At 46.2% G+C, this 18,721-nt stretch overlaps 1 protein-coding gene across 1 annotated transcript in view; it reads left to right on the forward strand.

The window, feature by feature from the left end:
- Positions 1-4,510: 4,510 nt before the first annotated feature.
- CDH11 (cadherin 11) overlaps positions 4,511-18,721 on the forward strand; it is a 201,234-nt gene continuing 187,023 nt past the window's right edge. The window contains exon 1 of the mRNA XM_006143787.3: positions 4,511-4,647. The gene's annotated coding sequence lies outside the window, so the exon portion shown is untranslated. The remainder of the gene's footprint in view (positions 4,648-18,721) is intronic.

The raw sequence follows: 18,721 nt of genomic DNA on the forward strand, positions 1-18,721 counted from the left end.
TCCCTCTTTCTCAAAGTTCTCCTGGGGGAGAGCGGGGCACAGTGGGAGCTCACAGCCTGTGATGAAACTCACTTCCTGCTTGGACCTTGTTTTACCGTTTTTTTAAAAAAATTATAAATAGAAGTTTACTTTTAATTAATTAATTAATTTTAATGTACATTTTCACATGTCTTTACAGTATATATTTCTTTTTATGATTATTATTATTATATTTACATTTTTTATTATTAGTAAGACCTTAAATCACTATACATCATTTAGGTTGTGAAGAGATTTTGCCCAGCATGATTTACACCTCAGACCAGCCCAGTTGAGAGACATCCTCATCAACAGATAATAAACCTTATCTGTGTCCCATGAGTATCTTAGCTCTCCATTTCCCCCCAAATATCCTTTCCTACTCTCTTCCCCTCCCACACTCGTTCCACTTTGTCTCTAGTGTCCATTATCATTTTTAATACTTTTATGGTCTCCAGCCTTTCAGTCTCTACCACAGAGTGCAGACAGTCAGTATAGGAGAAGTGGAAAGAATATCCCTGGAGCGGGAAACTGTGAGAAAGCCTGGGGCCCCTGGAGTTTCTAAGCAGAAACAAGGAACTGACTCAGCAGGGCCTGGCTTTCTTCAGAGTCTGAGAAGAGAGGCATCAGAGACAAAAGCCTGGTACCTTTGATGAGGGAACCGACAGGAAATTATCAGCTTTGTGACAGCAAGGACAGAGACAAGAAAAAGCCCATTTGGGCCCTCTCTCTGTCTGGATGGGAATTGGCAGGAAGCAGAAGGGGCTGTTTAATCCTGGCTCCAGAGCAGCCATGAGCCCAGGCTTCCTCCCTCGAAGAACAAGGTGAAGGAAAGGTGAGGTAAGTTAAGATCAACACCCAAACTGTTGGCTGCTTAGGTGAATAGGATCTTCCCATTCAAACTGTCAGTGGGTTCTTTTTATCTGTATTCTTTTCTTTTCCATGCTAAATCTAAACTGTAATCACACAATACCCCACCCAAATGCTTGATATGGATTTCTAAAAGAGATCCTAACATAGTCATAAAAAAAAAACCCTCTGAAATGTGCACTTTGTACTGTGTCTATGTGTAGGTGTGTTTAAAATGTCACGAACTGGAATGCCTGACTCTAGTTCTCAGGAATTAATCACTTAGAAGAGTGAAAGGGGGAAATTAACTTGCTTTAACACTTAGAAGATTCTCCATAGCAGTCGCCAAAATAGAACTTGATGAATAGAAGTATGGTTATCTTTCCATAGGAACTAAACTCCTTTTTTTCTCTCTTTTCTTCCTTCCTTCCTTCCTTCCTTCCTTTCTTTCTTTCTTTCTTTCTTTCTTTCTTTCTTCCTTCCTTTCTTTTTTTTTTTTTTTCTATAACTGCCTTGCAGAAAGTTCCCCCTTGAGGCATAGCTACAGGTCACAGATACTCTGAGAATTAAGATGTGGAAGAAAAAAAAATGCCCCTCCCTTTTCTTTTTGGCTACAACTAAATGGGTTTTAGTGTAGATCTGTGTAACCATCACCACTATGCAGTTCTAGAACATTTCGATCCCCCAAGAACGTCCCTTTATGTCCCATTTGTAGTCAATTCGTGTACAAACCCTTAGCCTCAGGTAACCACAGATCTGCTTCTGCCTATATAAATTTGTGTTTTCCATACATTTCATGTAAATAGAACCACATGATATGTGGTTTTCATGTCTGGCTTTTAGCATATACTTCTGAAGTTCTTTCATGAGAGAATAAATATTAATATTTCTTTCCTTCTTATTACTGAATAATATTCCATTGTATCAATACACCCCATTTTGTTCTTCACCAGTTGATGGGTATTTGGATTGTTTTCAGCTTTTATGAATAATGCTGCTGTGAACATTCAGGTATATGTCTTTGTGTGGACTTCTGTTTTCTGTTCTGAGTAAAATTACTGGGTTGTGCAAAAGAAGAGTGACTGTTGCTCTTCAGTGTGTTTCATCTGATTCAGGTGCACAATGCCAGTGGAAATCTATTAAGCAATTTTTATCTTACTTTTTAACATCCACTGGTGCTACTCTTTATAAAAAGGATTGTCTAAAAAAGGAAAGAAAACAAAAGAAAAACGGAAAGAAAAGAAAAAGAAACAACTGCTGTCACTTGATGAATTCTAAACAAAAAGTAGAGGTCAAATTTCACCTAACATCAGATCAGATGGGGTTCTGCTTATCCTTGAACATGCCTCCCAAACGGACCTAACTTTACTGAGATGTCCTAACCAGGAGATATTCTGGGCTTCTTTGCATAATTAGATGGTCGATGGCTTCTTGGTCCCTTCATGGCCACATGGGAAAGAATATGAAAATCTAGACAACGTTTGTAACCCAAAGAGCAAAACTCTTGAGTTCCTCTGACAGTTGGATCTCTACTGAGTAACTTCATTCACCTGCGGGAAGGGCCAGGTGAGAGTCTCCCATCACCATCTTTATAGAGTGGCGACTTTCAAAGGTGACTCAGGAGGTACTCAGAGTTTTAGGGTTTAAAGCAGGTCACAGTGGCAGATAAAAAGACAGGGCCAAGGAGGTCCAGAGGAAGCAAGGCAGAGTTGTGGAAGAAAAGGCTCAGGGCCAGGACCAAGCAGGGTAGCCAGAGATGGCAGGCACCGCGGCTATCACATCAAGTTGTCCAGAAAACACTCGGTTGCCTTCGTGCGTCTCTTGCTCCAAGTGTGTGTGTGTGGTCCAAGGGGTGGGGTGGGGGGGGGGGGGAAGGGGGATGGGTTTGAAGGTATTTGGGGCCCAGAGGCCTGTCATCTTGGAAACCATGGGGTGGGGGACGCGGAGGAGTAAGGGAACCAGGTGGTTGGAAATTTAGCGCCTTCTCCCCAGAGGAGAAGCGGTCAATTTAAAGGCCACGTCGGCAGAGAAGGGACAGGCGCATCCTCTCCGCGCAGGACGCCGATTGGGGGCAGGAACCCAGCACCACAGAGATCTCAAGAGTCGCGAAAAAGGCGGCGGCTAGAGCGCGGGAGCTGGGTAGGTGCCGGGCCGTCTTGCCCCGCCCCCGCGCACGTTTCTGGGTGCAGGGCGGAAAGTCCTAGGGCTCCGCGAGCTCTGGGACCATGGGGGCGGTGGCCCAGAGCAGGAGGGCCGGGTTCGCCCGCCCTCTTCCCTCTCCCGTTCTTTCTCGAAGCGCGCACTGTCGAAGGTTTTCTCTTCCTTGTGCGGCCTCTTTCCGTTAACTCCTGGGCGGCCCGCTTCCCCTCCAGCCCTTTGCGACCGCGGGGCGCTGGCGCCCAGCTTTCCCGCCGCGTCCTCCTTCCCCTTCCTTCCCGGAGGTCCACCACTCCTTCTCCTCCTTCCCCAGCCTCACCCCTGACCCTCCTGGCAGCTCCTTTCACCCTATACCCGTTAGCGTCTTCTCCTTCCTTCCGCCTTGTCTCTTTCCGCCGCCTTCCACCCTGAAACTTGTCCTAGCTCAGAGTCCCCATGCAGGCACCCTTGCTCTCCGCGGAGTGTGCGGGTCCCCGCGCCACTCGAGTGCCCCGCCCAGTCCCTGGCGTGACTCGCAAGCCCCGGCTCCACCAGCCCTTTCTTTCCGCAACTCCGCTAGGGAGGACAGGAAACCCGGCCAGGGCTCCCACCGCCTAGCGGGTTGCGGGTGTGGGGTACAGGGCGGACCAAGGGAGGATTAAGGAGCTGCGCCCCTTAGATCCCCATCTCCCGCAGAACTGCACTCTCCGAAAGGCCCTGCGGATGTGCGGTGAGGGGGAGGCAACAAGTGACACTACCTGCGGGGGCCCCGGGTACCTGGTTCGGATAGGGGCCAGGCACCTTTCTGGGGCGCGCTGTGAGGGGGCCGGCCCTGGAGAGGTACCCCCGCCCCAAGCGTCAGCATTGGGGAGGGAGAGCTGGAAGAAAAAGGAGACAAGGCTCTTCCTAAGTCGGGGTCTTCCTCCCTGCTGGCTTCACCACCGCACACCATAAGCAGAGTTTTCAACGGCTGGGGGGGGGGGGGGGGGAGGGGGGGTAGGGGGGCGCCTGGGTGGGAGCCGCCAACGCGAAGGGATTTCCGACGGTGGGGCAGGAGAGTGAATGCGCTCCCTAGTTTCCGGTGGTCTCCCCAGCCTCGGAGATGCCTGTCCCCAGTCCACCATCCATCAGGCCAGCCCAGAGGGCACAGCCTGGCCAGCAGGAGCGGATTTGGGGGAAGAAGGAAAATGGGGGCTCCCAACCCCTCAGCTTCCCTCCGCCGCCTTCCCTGATTGGCTGTGCGTCCCTGGAGCTCAACTTCAGTCGCTCCAGACTCCGTCTGAACCCCAAGGGAGTCGGAGCGCTGCGACCCAGGGCGGGAGGGGCGGCCAAGAATCCTAGGCTTGGCATCTCTCGCGCCCCTGCGGGGAGGGGCGCGGACTGGGTCGGCCCCCGCAGCCTCTGCGAGGCCCAGCTTGCCGCGTCTCGCAGCCTCAGCTCCTCTCCGCCCCCCGCCCTTTCCTTCCCTCCCAGCAGCGGCCTCCCTCCCCCTCCTCCCCCCGGAGCAGATGCTACGGGGGCCGCTCTTAGCTGCCGCCGACTTGTGAATGGGACCCGGACTGGGGCCGGGGGCTGACACCGCGGCGCTCGCCCTGCGCCAGGGACCGACGGGCCGGAGGTCGCGTCCACCCGCAAGGGCCCCAGGTGAGGCGTGCCGGCAGTCCCTTCCTCTAGCCTGGATGTGGCTTGGGGGGGCTCCTTCGGAAGAGAATGTCTTGGCTGTGAGGGGGGGGTGCTGGTGTCTGACTGGAGAAGGCTTCACTAATGTAAAGCAGAAAGGCGGGGTGTGGGGGGAGGTAAGAGATTTGTTTCAAAATCAGAGAGAAGAGAGCCAGGGGCGCCCGCAGCGCAGGGGGCAGAAACGCCAGATGTGCGCTCCACTCTCTCCCCCTCTCAGGCCTCCTCTGGGTCTACGCCGAGGCCACGCACAGGGGCTTTGCACCCCGCTGGGGCAGAAGGCTGCAGAGCTGAGCTCGGGACACGCGACTAGCCCTGGTCATATCCCTGGGGAAAGTCGCCCCCGGCGTGGTGCCTGCCCATCAGCCTGCGCTGCGCCTCTTTCTGAAAGCGGCGACGTGACCGCGCTCTGCGGGGTTCCTACCGGGTGCTCCCAGATCACCACCAAGCGCTCCCCAAGGCTCAGTTCCTCAGGTCGAGACTGCCAGGAAAGCCCTGGAAAACGGAAGGAACCGAGCTCGGGGGGCCGGTTCCCCGCACTTTAGTAACACGGGTTGAGTCCGCCGACTGCGGCGCTGGGTCTGGCGACTGCGGCGCGCGCTCCAGCCCTAAAGCCCGAGTCTCTCTAGGTGCTCCGGCGGCAGTTTGTTAGCTTTCACTAGCGCAGGGATAGGTCCGCGAGCGGCTCTGGCTTGGGCAAGAAGAAGCCTGCCAGGGTCACGGTTAACTTTGCGAACCTTCCCCAAAGCCTGCGCCTCCTGTTCGAGCGCGCCAAACCCCTCCAGCTCCCGGCACACACTGCCTCCCTCCCTGTGCTTGGCCCGGAACGTGAGTCAGGAGGTGGGAAGCGCAGAGAAGGCGGTGGGATGGGAGGGCTGCGAGAGCACCCCTTCCCCCTACCGTCCCTACCCAGCAGAGCAGTAGGAGGGCGCGCCTGGCGTTGAGAAGCAGAGTCCCCAGAGGAAGTGGGATCAGAGAGGCCCGCGGCTCTGGCTCCCTTGTCTCTTTCTTGCCAAAGGCCTGCTTTTACTGGGGACCCCGCGCGCCTCCTCTCCCGGGTGAAAGGTTTTCTACAGCTAGAAGAAGCCCTGTTGCTTTGGCTGATAATGCAGCGGGAATTTGGCGAGCCGTCGCGCTGCTATTTAGAAATTGCATCTTTTAATTATTTAATAATGCCATCCCTGCATGATGAGTCGTCCCTAAGGGATGGGAGTGGGGATGCAGTTCTTGAAACTATCGAAGGAAAGGTATAGATTTGTTTAAAGTCTTCCCTTCCGTCTCCCCTTAAAGAAATCTTGTTTGGATGGGTCTGAGGTCTTGTTTGCCTCTGATCATTCTTATCGGTTTAATAATGTCTGACTGGAGAAGGCTTCACTAATGTAAAGCAGAAAGGCGGGGTGTGGGGGGAGGTAAGAGATTTGTTTCAAAATCAGAGAGAAGAGAGCCAGGGGCGCCCGCAGCGCAGGGGGCAGAAACGCCAGATGTGCGCTCCACTCTCTCCCCCTCTCAGGCCTCCTCTGGGTCTACGCCGAGGCCACGCACAGGGGCTTTGCACCCCGCTGGGGCAGAAGGCTGCAGAGCTGAGCTCGGGACACGCGACTAGCCCTGGTCATATCCCTGGGGAAAGTCGCCCCCGGCGTGGTGCCTGCCCATCAGCCTGCGCTGCGCCTCTTTCTGAAAGCGGCGACGTGACCGCGCTCTGCGGGGTTCCTACCGGGTGCTCCCAGATCACCACCAAGCGCTCCCCAAGGCTCAGTTCCTCAGGTCGAGACTGCCAGGAAAGCCCTGGAAAACGGAAGGAACCGAGCTCGGGGGGCCGGTTCCCCGCACTTTAGTAACACGGGTTGAGTCCGCCGACTGCGGCGCTGGGTCTGGCGACTGCGGCGCGCGCTCCAGCCCTAAAGCCCGAGTCTCTCTAGGTGCTCCGGCGGCAGTTTGTTAGCTTTCACTAGCGCAGGGATAGGTCCGCGAGCGGCTCTGGCTTGGGCAAGAAGAAGCCTGCCAGGGTCACGGTTAACTTTGCGAACCTTCCCCAAAGCCTGCGCCTCCTGTTCGAGCGCGCCAAACCCCTCCAGCTCCCGGCACACACTGCCTCCCTCCCTGTGCTTGGCCCGGAACGTGAGTCAGGAGGTGGGAAGCGCAGAGAAGGCGGTGGGATGGGAGGGCTGCGAGAGCACCCCTTCCCCCTACCGTCCCTACCCAGCAGAGCAGTAGGAGGGCGCGCCTGGCGTTGAGAAGCAGAGTCCCCAGAGGAAGTGGGATCAGAGAGGCCCGCGGCTCTGGCTCCCTTGTCTCTTTCTTGCCAAAGGCCTGCTTTTACTGGGGACCCCGCGCGCCTCCTCTCCCGGGTGAAAGGTTTTCTACAGCTAGAAGAAGCCCTGTTGCTTTGGCTGATAATGCAGCGGGAATTTGGCGAGCCGTCGCGCTGCTATTTAGAAATTGCATCTTTTAATTATTTAATAATGCCATCCCTGCATGATGAGTCGTCCCTAAGGGATGGGAGTGGGGATGCAGTTCTTGAAACTATCGAAGGAAAGGTATAGATTTGTTTAAAGTCTTCCCTTCCGTCTCCCCTTAAAGAAATCTTGTTTGGATGGGTCTGAGGTCTTGTTTGCCTCTGATCATTCTTATCGGTTTAATAAGAGGCAGTGAGTAAGTTTTCGTTTTAATCACAGGAAAGCCAGGATAATTAATCTGGCGAGAGGATGGATCAATTTCCTTATCGCTTGGGTTTGCGGCAGGCATCGATGGTTTTGCGGGGTGTCTGGATTTCCCGGGGATGCGGATGCAGATGTGTTCTCAGGAGCGAGGATCCTTTAGCATCGCATCAGCACGTTTGCTGGGCTGGGCTCAGACTAGAGCCTAATACCATGGGAAAGGTGGAGAGAAGGGGCTGACCTTCGTTTTACTAATCCTGAAATTGTTTTGTTCTACAAGTACGGAGGTGCAGACACCGGACCACAGAAGTAGTCACTGCCTAATCCAAGCTGTAGGACAGTGGAACAAAGGAATAAAAGTTACAAAACAAAGCGGTAGAATTGTGGCCCAAATCAGAGAGCCTGAATCTCCATTCACTGAAGTTCCTTAAACATAATCTGTGATTCCAAGTTTTAGAGTTGGCCAGTGGGCCCTGGAATTCAAACCTCTGCAAAACTAAGATCCTGCTTAGAAGTCACAAAGGAATGTGAGTAGTTTTCAGTTGAGACCAGGGAAAGGCATGTGAGAGGACAGGAAACTTTGAGCGAGAACGATCTTTCCATCCTGCTTTTAAGCTATCCACCGCAAATGAGTATATTCAATATGTCTTTCAGCCACACTTTATTAATAATAATTATTACTCTCATTGTTTTAGTTATTATTTCAGAGTCTACATAAATTGGTCTTTTCTTGATTTCGTTTGAAAGAAAGAAACCACCTTCCCCATCTCTGGGGGAGAGAGAATGAAGAAATACATGGAAAGAATTGAGATGGGATAATGTGGTGAGACCCAGACATGTAGATGCACTCAAACTGGACTTATTGCATACTAGAAAAATAGGCTTTTAACAGAGTTCTAATAGAAGCAGTGGACCATCTTGATAGCACTTCAGAACTTCCATTATGTTCAACATTCTTATCAGAACAGCAGACAGTAAAATTACTAGAAACCTAAATTCTATTTTCAATTAAGATGCAATCTTTTGTTAATTTGAGAATTAAAAAAAAAAAGTTGCTGCACTCTTTTTTTTTTTTTGACCCAGAATTCATGTTTCCTCTGGGCAACAGTGGCTTTGCTGTGTATGTTTGATTGTTTATTTGTGGGAGGAAGGGATGGAGAGATGGAAAGCCCTGCCCTGATTTGGGGGGAATACGGATCAATTTCATGCTCTTTTAATGCACTTGTCTTCATAATTCATGGTTTTTCTTCCACTTTGAATAGAATTACATGGCTGCTTTGTAAAGATTCTGGTTTGGGGACCCTCACATGGAAATGCCATGACTTTGACCTCATGGCCTGATTTACAGTGCCAAAACCACACTCCCATGAGCATAGTGTGTGTCTTGGAATCTTGCCCATGGATGTCTCTGACTTAGGAAGTTGACAGTTCACATAAACTTTAAACTGCTAGTTTCAAATCTTCTTTTTAGAACTATCTAAACAAGATCCATACATCTTATTTTAGTCTTCGTTCTCATTATATTCATGTAGGTAGATGATCAGGAACCAGTCATTTCATCTGAGTTTATTTTTAGTTTTGATTTGTCACTTGGATCATAGGCGTATCTAATTATTAAATAATAATAACAAATGATAATAATAATAATAATAATAATAATAAAATGGCAATCTATGAAGTTCAAAAGTAGATAGCCAGCCTTTTTTCTTCAATTGTCAAATTTGCAGAATGACTGGATTTCTGAGTTTCCTAGAAAATTGAACACTGTGTAAATTCACTAACCAATCATTTAAGGAATTAAAATAGTCTTGACATGATTTTTCCTCCTCTATGAGACTGGCCATTGTTTCATAATAAGTTACTTATTTTCCCCAAGAGTCTTCGTTGTGTATTTACCAAAAAATGGCAATTGTCAACCATTCCAACTCAAAGTTATTGCCTCTGAAATATGTAAAAAATCTTTGGTTCATATACATGTATGATTGAATTGATTAGAGGAAAAAACATCAACAGGTTTGTTAAAAAGAAAAAAATACAGCTGGTGAAGATGGTGAAGACTGTACACATCCCGGGGCACCCGTGAATAGGAATAAGCTGTTCCATCAGGATTACTGTGATAGCCATCTACAACTCTTCTATGAGCGGGAAGGGCTAAAGAAAACACTCAAGGAGGATAATTAGACATCTTTCTGCTATAATTTTATCCTGACATTGAGAGCCTTGTGTTTCTCTGGAAATGGACTCCTTCGCGGAAGATTGCACTTCCGGCCACTAGAGGGCAATGGCGCCCTTCTCCAACTTTCTGCATGGGGCCCATCTGCTTTTGAGGGCACCATGAAAAGCAGTTTTGTTACCACCAGCCTTGTCTGGCCCTCTCAGGAGAGACCGAATTCAATCTAGCTGTGGTTCAGGCTACTGCTCCAGCAGTTTGTCAGGATTAACATCTTTCAAGTGGGTGGATCCCGTTACCTTCAGCCTCTTTCCACCTTGGAGTTTACTAGAAAGTTGGGAAATCTTGTAATTTGAGATTGAGCAGAAGCCTGAGTTGGGGGCTGGGCTGCAGAAAAAACAAGGTCAGCTTTCACTGAGGCAATGATCTAGGAGGATTTCTCTGGATTCTTGCAGAAAGAGCTTAATTTCTGACCCTGAGGAGGAGGGAATGAATAGAGAAGAGAAATATTAGTGAGACTGCTGTGATACCATTGCCTATACTTTCGAGAGATTTTGAAGAGATTTCTAATTTGCACAAAAGAACAGCAGTTTGATCTTTGGTAAACACTCGGGGCGTGGAGTTTTAATAAAAAGTAAATGCTTTACTATTACCTTTAAACTGTTCTTGGTATTCCTAGAAAATAACTTTAGCAAAGAGTGAAATTTAATTCCAGATTGGTGTTCATGCACTGGAGTTTAATCATTCGAATTGCTTTTTTTCTCCTCAATGATATGGAAATTACGGCTTATGATTAAATTGCATATCAGGCTGTACAAATTTATATTTGTTACTGTTTGATAATGTCATTATTAAAGTTCAGAAAAAGAATTTTTTCAAAAGCTAATGCTATGTTATAATTAAGAGGAAAGCTCTATTAAAAATAAGCACTATCTTAAGTGGGTACTTATTTGTATTTCTTTTTTTTTTTTTTTTTTTAACCTGAGTACAATTGCCTCCCTGGTGATTCGGCAATGGAGTTCTGTGCAGCTCGGAGCTATGTTGGAATGCTTAGACAGTTGATGAAGAAGGAATCAATGCAAATGGATTATGAGAGGGAGTATTAAGTAACTCAGTGGAATGTAAGACGAAGTGTTTTGTAAACTGATGCTCAGTTACCACCAGACAGTTTATTTAATTTTAAAAAAAGAAGACCATTTTAAATTGTAAGTGCTTGTGAATAATGCACCTTGGTTAGAACTGGAGGCAAAATTTCATTGTTACCTGGTTTAATTAGTTGTCAGACAGTTGCAGAGTTCTGGGATTCTTATTGAGATTAAGCATTGTTTTTATCAACTGTATGGTCAACATTTCTGCTCAGACAGGGTATCTGGTACATCAGGATAGTAAGTGAGTAGAAATGTAAGAGAGGTGAAAGGGAAGGGAAAAAATATGAGAGAAGGTAATGATATTTTTAGTGCAAGACAAATATTGGTCTCTGTGTGTGTGTGTGTGTGTGTCTCTCTCTTTTTTTCTGTTTCGTAATCCTCATGTAGGCCATTCGACTTGCTACATCTAGGAATCTGGTATATACGGCATTACAGACTGTAGTACATAGTGGTCTTATTCTATGCCCATTGGCACTTAGTACTCAGTATCTGTGAAGAACATGGCCTTCACTTCTTCCATATTCTCCCCCACACCTTTGTTCTCCAGAAGTCCTGACATGGGCTTGTGCACTGGGATGACTTTCACAAGGAAAAGTTACCTGTCCACATTCAGATCCCTTGAAGAAAATCAGGATGACTTCAGGCCGACTTTGTCCTCAGTGGGGCGATCACTCAATATAGCAACGAGGGGAGTAGGAGGCCTCCTCCCTGGTCTTAGTCTAAGACACACACTTTTAGCCTCTATAGGCTCTCTCAGTGAGAACAAACAGTAAGAATCGAGAATCCAGTCCCTATTATCAATGCCATTTCACCTACCTCTAGAAGACCCAGCTTGGAGGAAAGCAGAGAAGGGAACAGCAGATCAGATAGCTGTGTACCCACCTCCGCCTCTGCCATGAATCTCTAGGACAATTTTATCTCTGAGCACATTCTGGAATGTTTAGGCTTGTTTCCATCATCCCCAAAGCTTAGCTCAGATATTCCACCTTGGAGGCAGCTGTATGAGGCAGCAGGGTCTGGAAAAGGAAGAGGAGTGAGGCCATGCTTGTTAGTACAGACTTAGATTGTGTCTTTATTGAAGAATTTGAGATTTTGCTCATTATAGATTTTCCCACTGATCTTGAAATATTGTGTTAAATGTGATTTATCTTGATCACTGAACCTTTAGGCATCATCTTTTTTTTTTTTTTTTTTTGGAGAGATTTTCGATATAGGGTGTATGCGCTCGCCAGACAGACAGAGAGAGACAGAGAGATAGAAAACGAGAAATCACCCCCCATGGGGGATGGTCACGCCGCAATCCCTTCTCCTCCATTCTCCTCTTGAGATCTTGGGCACATATGCACACGCGCCTGGCGTGAGTTTTAAGCCATCGGGTCCTGGATGCAAACCGCGGTCGACTATGTGGGAGTCCAGCGACATAGCCATTACGCTAACTACTGGTTCCCACATCTTCTTACATTTCATACCCAAGGAACACACAAATAGATAGGCCTTGTTCTAGTCCCAGCCCCACCTAGCAGTTGAAGCTCCTACTTTCCAGTTCTGTGGCTTACAAATATGAGCAAAAATAAGCTATATAATCTCTCTATGACTCACATGTCTCCTCTGTAAAAATGGACCTAACAGTAATATCTATGGATGAGATTGTTGTAAAGATAAAATGACAATGTGCTGAAATGTCTACTTCATTATGAGCACTCAATAAATGCTGGGCCATTTGCCCTTTTTAAATAGACCTGGGATTCAGTTTTATAGACTAACAGTAGCAGGTAGTAGTTCTTGCTTATAATTATTAGGCCAGAAATCCTGCTCTGATTATTTGCTGTAGATTGAGGCCTCTCCTAATTAATGATGAATTGTTTATTAGCGTCTGCCTTTTTTGAATGATTTTGTGAGTTTAAGTGATCCATCCCTCTTCTACTTAAAATATTCAAGAGGCAGTCAAGATTTTAGATCTCAGAGATAATTACTGCTTTTGAAAAGCGCCTGCCTCCTTCCTACCTTTGCATTTTCCCCTCTGTTCATTTCACATATGGGTTGCTGCGGCAAGTTACCCTGAAGTAATATCTTACTGGGAAACTTTGCTAAGCCTGTGATGTTGAGATATTCATCACAGGTTTGCTTTCGTTTAAAAGGGGCTCATTACTATTCCAGACTAGCTTAAAAGATAATTAGTCTCTTGATAAATCGTCTCAATTTCAAGACTATTCCTGTTTGTTTTTCAGGTAATGTAGTTTGGGATTTTAAGGGGTTTGAAAGTGATGATTTTAACCCATGAAAAGACTGCAACAGTAGAAGCCTTCTTCCTATCTTGCGGTCTTCCGCCCTCTGAGCAAAAGCACAGTGATTTGGTATCCTGTTAAAAATAACAGGAACCCTCACCCTCTCACAGCCCTTAATGGTTTTCCAACTGTTTTCACACCCAATATCACAGCCAGACTGGGTTTTCCAAAGCTCCTGGACCTTCCAGGTTGTCCTGCTGTTTCCCATCTGCGTCCCTCATGTGTCATCTGTTCCTGCCCCAGGCCTGCATTCCCTCCTGCGAGTTCCTTGTAATAAAAGGAAATATCTGCCTGTGTTTGCCTGGGAAAGGGGAAGAGAGAGAGCCAACTTTCTGAGACCCTGTGTGCGGGACGCTCTACCTAGCCCCCTAGTACTTCATTTATTCTATACAACCACCCTGGAAGGAGAGGACTCTTTTTTCCAGTTTACAAGTGGGGAAATGACTGTCAGGGAGAATTTGGACCCTTGTCTAAGAAGAAGGAAAGCTGGATTCCTGAGCCTGTTCTGACTCCAAATGCGCAGCAGTTTTCCACTGTTTTGTGTGTTCTCCCAGCCTTGGCCTGCGTAACTCTGGAGAAGGGCCTCTCTACAGAGGGACTGAGCTGACTGCTCACCTCCATGCTCCTTCAAGATTCCAAATCTGATCCATCGAAGGAACTTCCAGAGATCTTCTGATCTAACTCCCTTCTCATCAGGTTTTCTTTTTGCCAATAAGCCTACAGTTTCTTAAACGTCCTGATGACAGCCTGCCAACTACCTCTCAGGGAACCCATGAAGTGAACAGGTGATTCACTAACTCTGTTCACTAAAATGACCCAGTTTAATGAAGGAGCTAAAATATCCCTCTTTTCTGAATTTTAACCAGTAGTTGCACTTTGCCCTCCCAACTGCCACATCACAGTTTCTTTTTCTAGAAAGCCCTAAAAAATATTTCAAAACTGGTATTAGGTGGATGGCTGAAGTCCAGCCTTATTAAGCTCTTGGCTAGTTTCAGGCATTGTGCTAAGAACATTCCATATACCATGAGACTTATTCACAGCAGCCTTATGAACGGTTATTATTGTCAACATCTCACAGGGTGGAGGGGAGAGAAAAGCAGATATTCCCAGTGTTCAATAGCTAGAAATTGGCAAGGTGCAAGTTCAGATCGAAGCATTCGACATCGAAACTTAACTGCTGTGCCAAGCTGTTCCTTCTACTTAATGCTCAGCTAATCTGATGACGTACAGTTTCCAGACATTGAGCCATCCTCATTTCTCCCATCTGCTTCCATTCTATTTTATAATTATCCCCTAAACATGTGGCTTCTTAAATGAGATTTTCTATTGCAGAGAGTTTTAACTGTTCTGAGTGATTGGACCCACTGCTTCCTGTAATGAAAACTGAGGACTCAGTTTTACCAAGTGGAATCCTCAGGAATCAGATATATGCCATCATTAAATAAATCATCAGTGATGCCAGCCAGCTTTCATTTAGAGAGAAGAACCCAGAGAGGAACCATCTTGAGGACTTGCTCAAGATCATGCTGCTACTTAAGGGCAGGTGAAATGGAATGGAGTTTCCTGGCTTGTTCCCCACACTATTTTCACTATCTACAAGCAAACATTGTTTCTATAAAACTTAAAAAATGTTTTTTGTGGATATACTAGTAGACTGACTGCTTTTAAACATTGCTAGTTGAAGTATATATATATGAAGTTACAACCTTGGGCAGATAAGTTGAGAGATCTGAATATAAGACTTTACATGAATCTCTTATTGGAATTTCATAGTCAATCAATTGTCATGTGAAATGTATGCTGTTTGATAATATTTTGAAAAATGTAACACTTGACCCTGGCCTTTAGCTCTGTTCTAACTTATAGTCACCTACCATTAATATGTCCATTCCAAGCTTCCATAGAAAACAGAGTAAGGACCATGCTCTTATTTTGCCACTTCCTAACCTTCTCAGTGAATTCTTGAACAGTTTGGTTTGAAGTACATTTTTTTAAAAGGCTTTTGTTATAGGGTACGTGCACTTGCTGGAGAGAAAGAGATAAACAGAGAAACAGAAAGTAAGAAATCACCCCCCAGGGGGATGGCCACACTGCAATTTCTTCTCCTCGATTCTCCTCTAGAAATTTTGGGCATGTATGCACACGTGCCCAACATGAATTTCAAGTCACTGTGTCTAGTACTCAAACCATGATTGACCATGTGGGAGTCCAGTGCCTTAACAACTACACCACCTGCTGGCCCCCGAAATGCATTTTAAACCTACTTTTTTGTCACCTACTTGAACGAGGCTCTGAATTGAGCACAGAAGTGGTTAACTCATAGTCCTGTCCTCGAAAGGCTCACAATATTAGCAGTGCAGAAAATACTAGCGTTGCGTATAAAAACTCCACGTTGTGTACAGCAAGTGCTGCACAGGAAGAACAGGTTGCATCTGTAATCCAGGGTGCTTTGGGGGAGGAATAGCAAAATTCTATTTCTGTACATTTGGTAGGAACCCCAGAGGCCACCTAGACTAATGCACCACCCAGTGCTTTGATCATTGCTGCCATAGTGTGGTGGTGGCTGAAATATCATTAGTCATTTGGAACTCATTACCCCCTCATGCAAACCACTGAGATGCTGGGAACCCTCACTACTAGAAATGTTTCTTTAGATTGAGCCAAAGAGTCTCCCCAAAGGTATAGATCTTTGATATAGCCTTTGATGCCATGCGAAATAGATGTCTTTTTAAAAATAATTATTTTATTTAACTTTATTTATTGTTATTATTATTGTTTTCCAGTTTGATCAGACAGATGAGAGAGAGAGACAAAAAGTGAGAAAGCAAGCCAACAGTCCAAGACTTGAACTATGGTTGGCCATGTAGGAGTCCAGTGCCTTTAACTACTACACCACCTGCAGGCCCAAATTTTATTTATTTAATTCATCCATGAGTGAGAGAGACAGAGCAATAGCACCCCCAACAGGCTATCAGTGCCATAATCTACCCTTAGTCTAAGCCAGCCATGGATCATAGGCCTGTGCATACCCATTGTACTCAGGAAGGTGCCTATTCATGGGGTCCAGCCTCCCAGGGCATCGATTTTACCATTGTGCCACCTTCTGGTCCCAATATGGGTGGAATTTTTCTTCCACACTACAATTATTCATATTTAAGTTGTCTTCCAGAATGCCTTTTGCCTAGACTTAGTATCTGCAAATTGAATGCCTCATTCATTTTTGCTCCAGCCTTCTTCAAAGGAAAGGAGTGAAGACAGAAATCTAGGCAGCTAGACTCTAGATTACCAACTCTCTTCTACACACTTCTTTTATTGCAGCCTGAGGCTACATTACATTAGCTTTTATTGCCAGCCACATCACCCAGAGGACTTATGCTCCACAGTTTATTTGTTTATTTGTTTTTCCTTATGTGCTGCTGTAAAGTCACATTTCCCCACCTGTCCCTGTGCACATGAGACATGATAAGGCACCTTCTGTGGTGTCAGCACAGGCTCTGGAGTCAGGCCGCCCTGCATTCCAAGCTTGGCCCTGCCAGCAACCAGCTTTGCAAGTCTCTTTACCTGTTTCTTAATTTCCTTGCAACAATCGAATTAATATTAAATGATATTAAGTATGTAAAAAATGCACAAAACACTGCGTGGAATGGGGTTGCTATTATTTTCACTGTTGTATTTCATATTGCTAGGTTCAGTCTATTCGTGCAGTCTACCAAAACATTCTAAAGGTTAAATCCTGAGTCTGGTATCCAGAGTATCTGCCATCTCTCCTAATCTCATGCCATGAGTTGGTTTACTTAGTCACCAATCTTGCTTGGTGAAAACAGAAAAAAGCAATGGTGATGAAAATATCCAGATGGAATCAGGCATCGAGTCTTACTATACCATATCAGATATTTCTATTTGAGGGATTTGACACCCTGGAGACAACATCCATGTGTTACTCCTTCCTTATAGTACACATTTGTCATTTTGTTTGCTTGGCCTCATGGCATCAGAACTACCTCTGTATTTGAAGAACAGAACCCAGTAAAATTCTTTATTGAAAGAAGAGCCTTCTTTCTATTTCAGAGGCCTGAAGGTCTAGAGAGTCACTTCCTTAGCTCTCCCTCATAGAAGCTAGAATACCAGACAAGGGCCAGCTTCTCAGCATTTTAAATTGGGATTCAGTATCTTACATATTCACATATGCATTGGCTATGGAGATCTCCTTCACGGTAGCACTAGCTATAGCAGCATCTGAGTTTCAGGGGCCACAAAGTGGAGAAGTAAGCTGTAGCCCTCTCTGTCCAGCAAGGAGAGCTGTGATGCCCTCCTCTACCTGGTAGTATGGCAGGCTTGTGCCTGCAGTTCTGACTGCCCAGGCTCCTGAGACCTCTGACAGTTTTCTGAGCTGATTTCTCTAGTTTTTCTGCAACAATTGTGCTACCCAGAGACTTTGCTTCTGTTGCTTTCAACAAAGGAATCCAGAAGTCTTCATTTCTCCACATATCCTCGCAAACCTATTGGGAGGAACAGTATTTGCAGCGATACTGATTGAGGTCTCTAGCCTTGGAGTTCCTCCCAAAGACCGAATAGGATGTTGATGGTCAGATGGGGTCTAAAGGTGGAACAGAAGAAGCCTTTGTCAAACACTGAACAGTTCACTTTGGGTTGAACAGTAATTGGTAAGGGTGTCAGCATCTCGGCAAAAACCTGAGATAAGCTGTATGAGAAGTTGAGGTGGCATTTTCAGTGGCAGCTGTGGTAGCGAAACATCCAGGCATACAGATGGTGTGTGGATTCTGGCCTGGAGCCAATGCAAAAATCCCAAAAGCTGGAATGCACTGGAATGTTCCAGGGATTGGTGGTCATGTAAAAGACCCTCTGGCCCTCTCCTAAGAATAGCCCCCAACCACTTATGAACTAGCTTGGATAGTCAGCATGGTCCTGGCAATATGGCCTTCATGTTAGCCAAATATTGGGCAAATAGATGAAAGTTGTCAGTGAATACAGCTGGGTGAGTTTGGATAGTAGGGACACACAGGTAAAAATTTCTCTGGAGTTGGTTTCATATCATCCCAGGTCAACTTCCCTGACCTACCTTCAAAAGGAATCTATATTACCCTAAAAGAAAAGTGTGCAGGAGATGCTCTGGGTCTCAGAGACTCAGACTTGGTAACCTGTCTAATGGGCCAAATGACTCAACCATATAAGCACTTTCATTTTGGACTGATAGAGGTTTCTTGATAAGACTTAACCCAGTTGTCAATGAACCACATAGTACTTTTGGAACTGTGCATTTCAGCTTCCATGTGATACCCTCTGTCTTGTTACCATGGACTCAAATCCAGAGCACCAGCCAGCTGAGGATGACTAACTGAACATAGGGCTAGCTGGGCAGCTTATGAAGAGATCAGTAGCTATCTACTTTCCATTATCTGCTGATTAAAGCCAACTATTTAAATATTTTTTAAAAATATTTTTATTTGTTTCTAATTTTCCTTTTCTTTCATTGCCAAAGGTCATGTACACTCATCAGAGAGAGAAAGAAACATATAGAGACACAGAGAGAGAGAGGGAGAGGGTGAAACCACTGGCTCCATGGAACATGGCCACTCTCCATTGTCTTCTCTTCTATTTCTTCATTCTGCCAGAATTATAGGCATGCACATACATGAAACCAGCATGTTTTTCAAGCTATCCAAGGCTGACATTCAAACCAGAGTTGGTCCTGTGGTATCCAGCTCCCTTAATCACTAGACCACTAGGCCAGTTATAAAAATGTTTCTTTGACAATAACGG

The sequence above is a fragment of the Tupaia chinensis genome, unplaced genomic scaffold (assembly GCF_000334495.1).
Source record: "Tupaia chinensis unplaced genomic scaffold, TupChi_1.0 Scaffold000105_1, whole genome shotgun sequence".
In the NCBI taxonomy this organism is placed as follows: domain Eukaryota; kingdom Metazoa; phylum Chordata; class Mammalia; order Scandentia; family Tupaiidae; genus Tupaia; species Tupaia belangeri.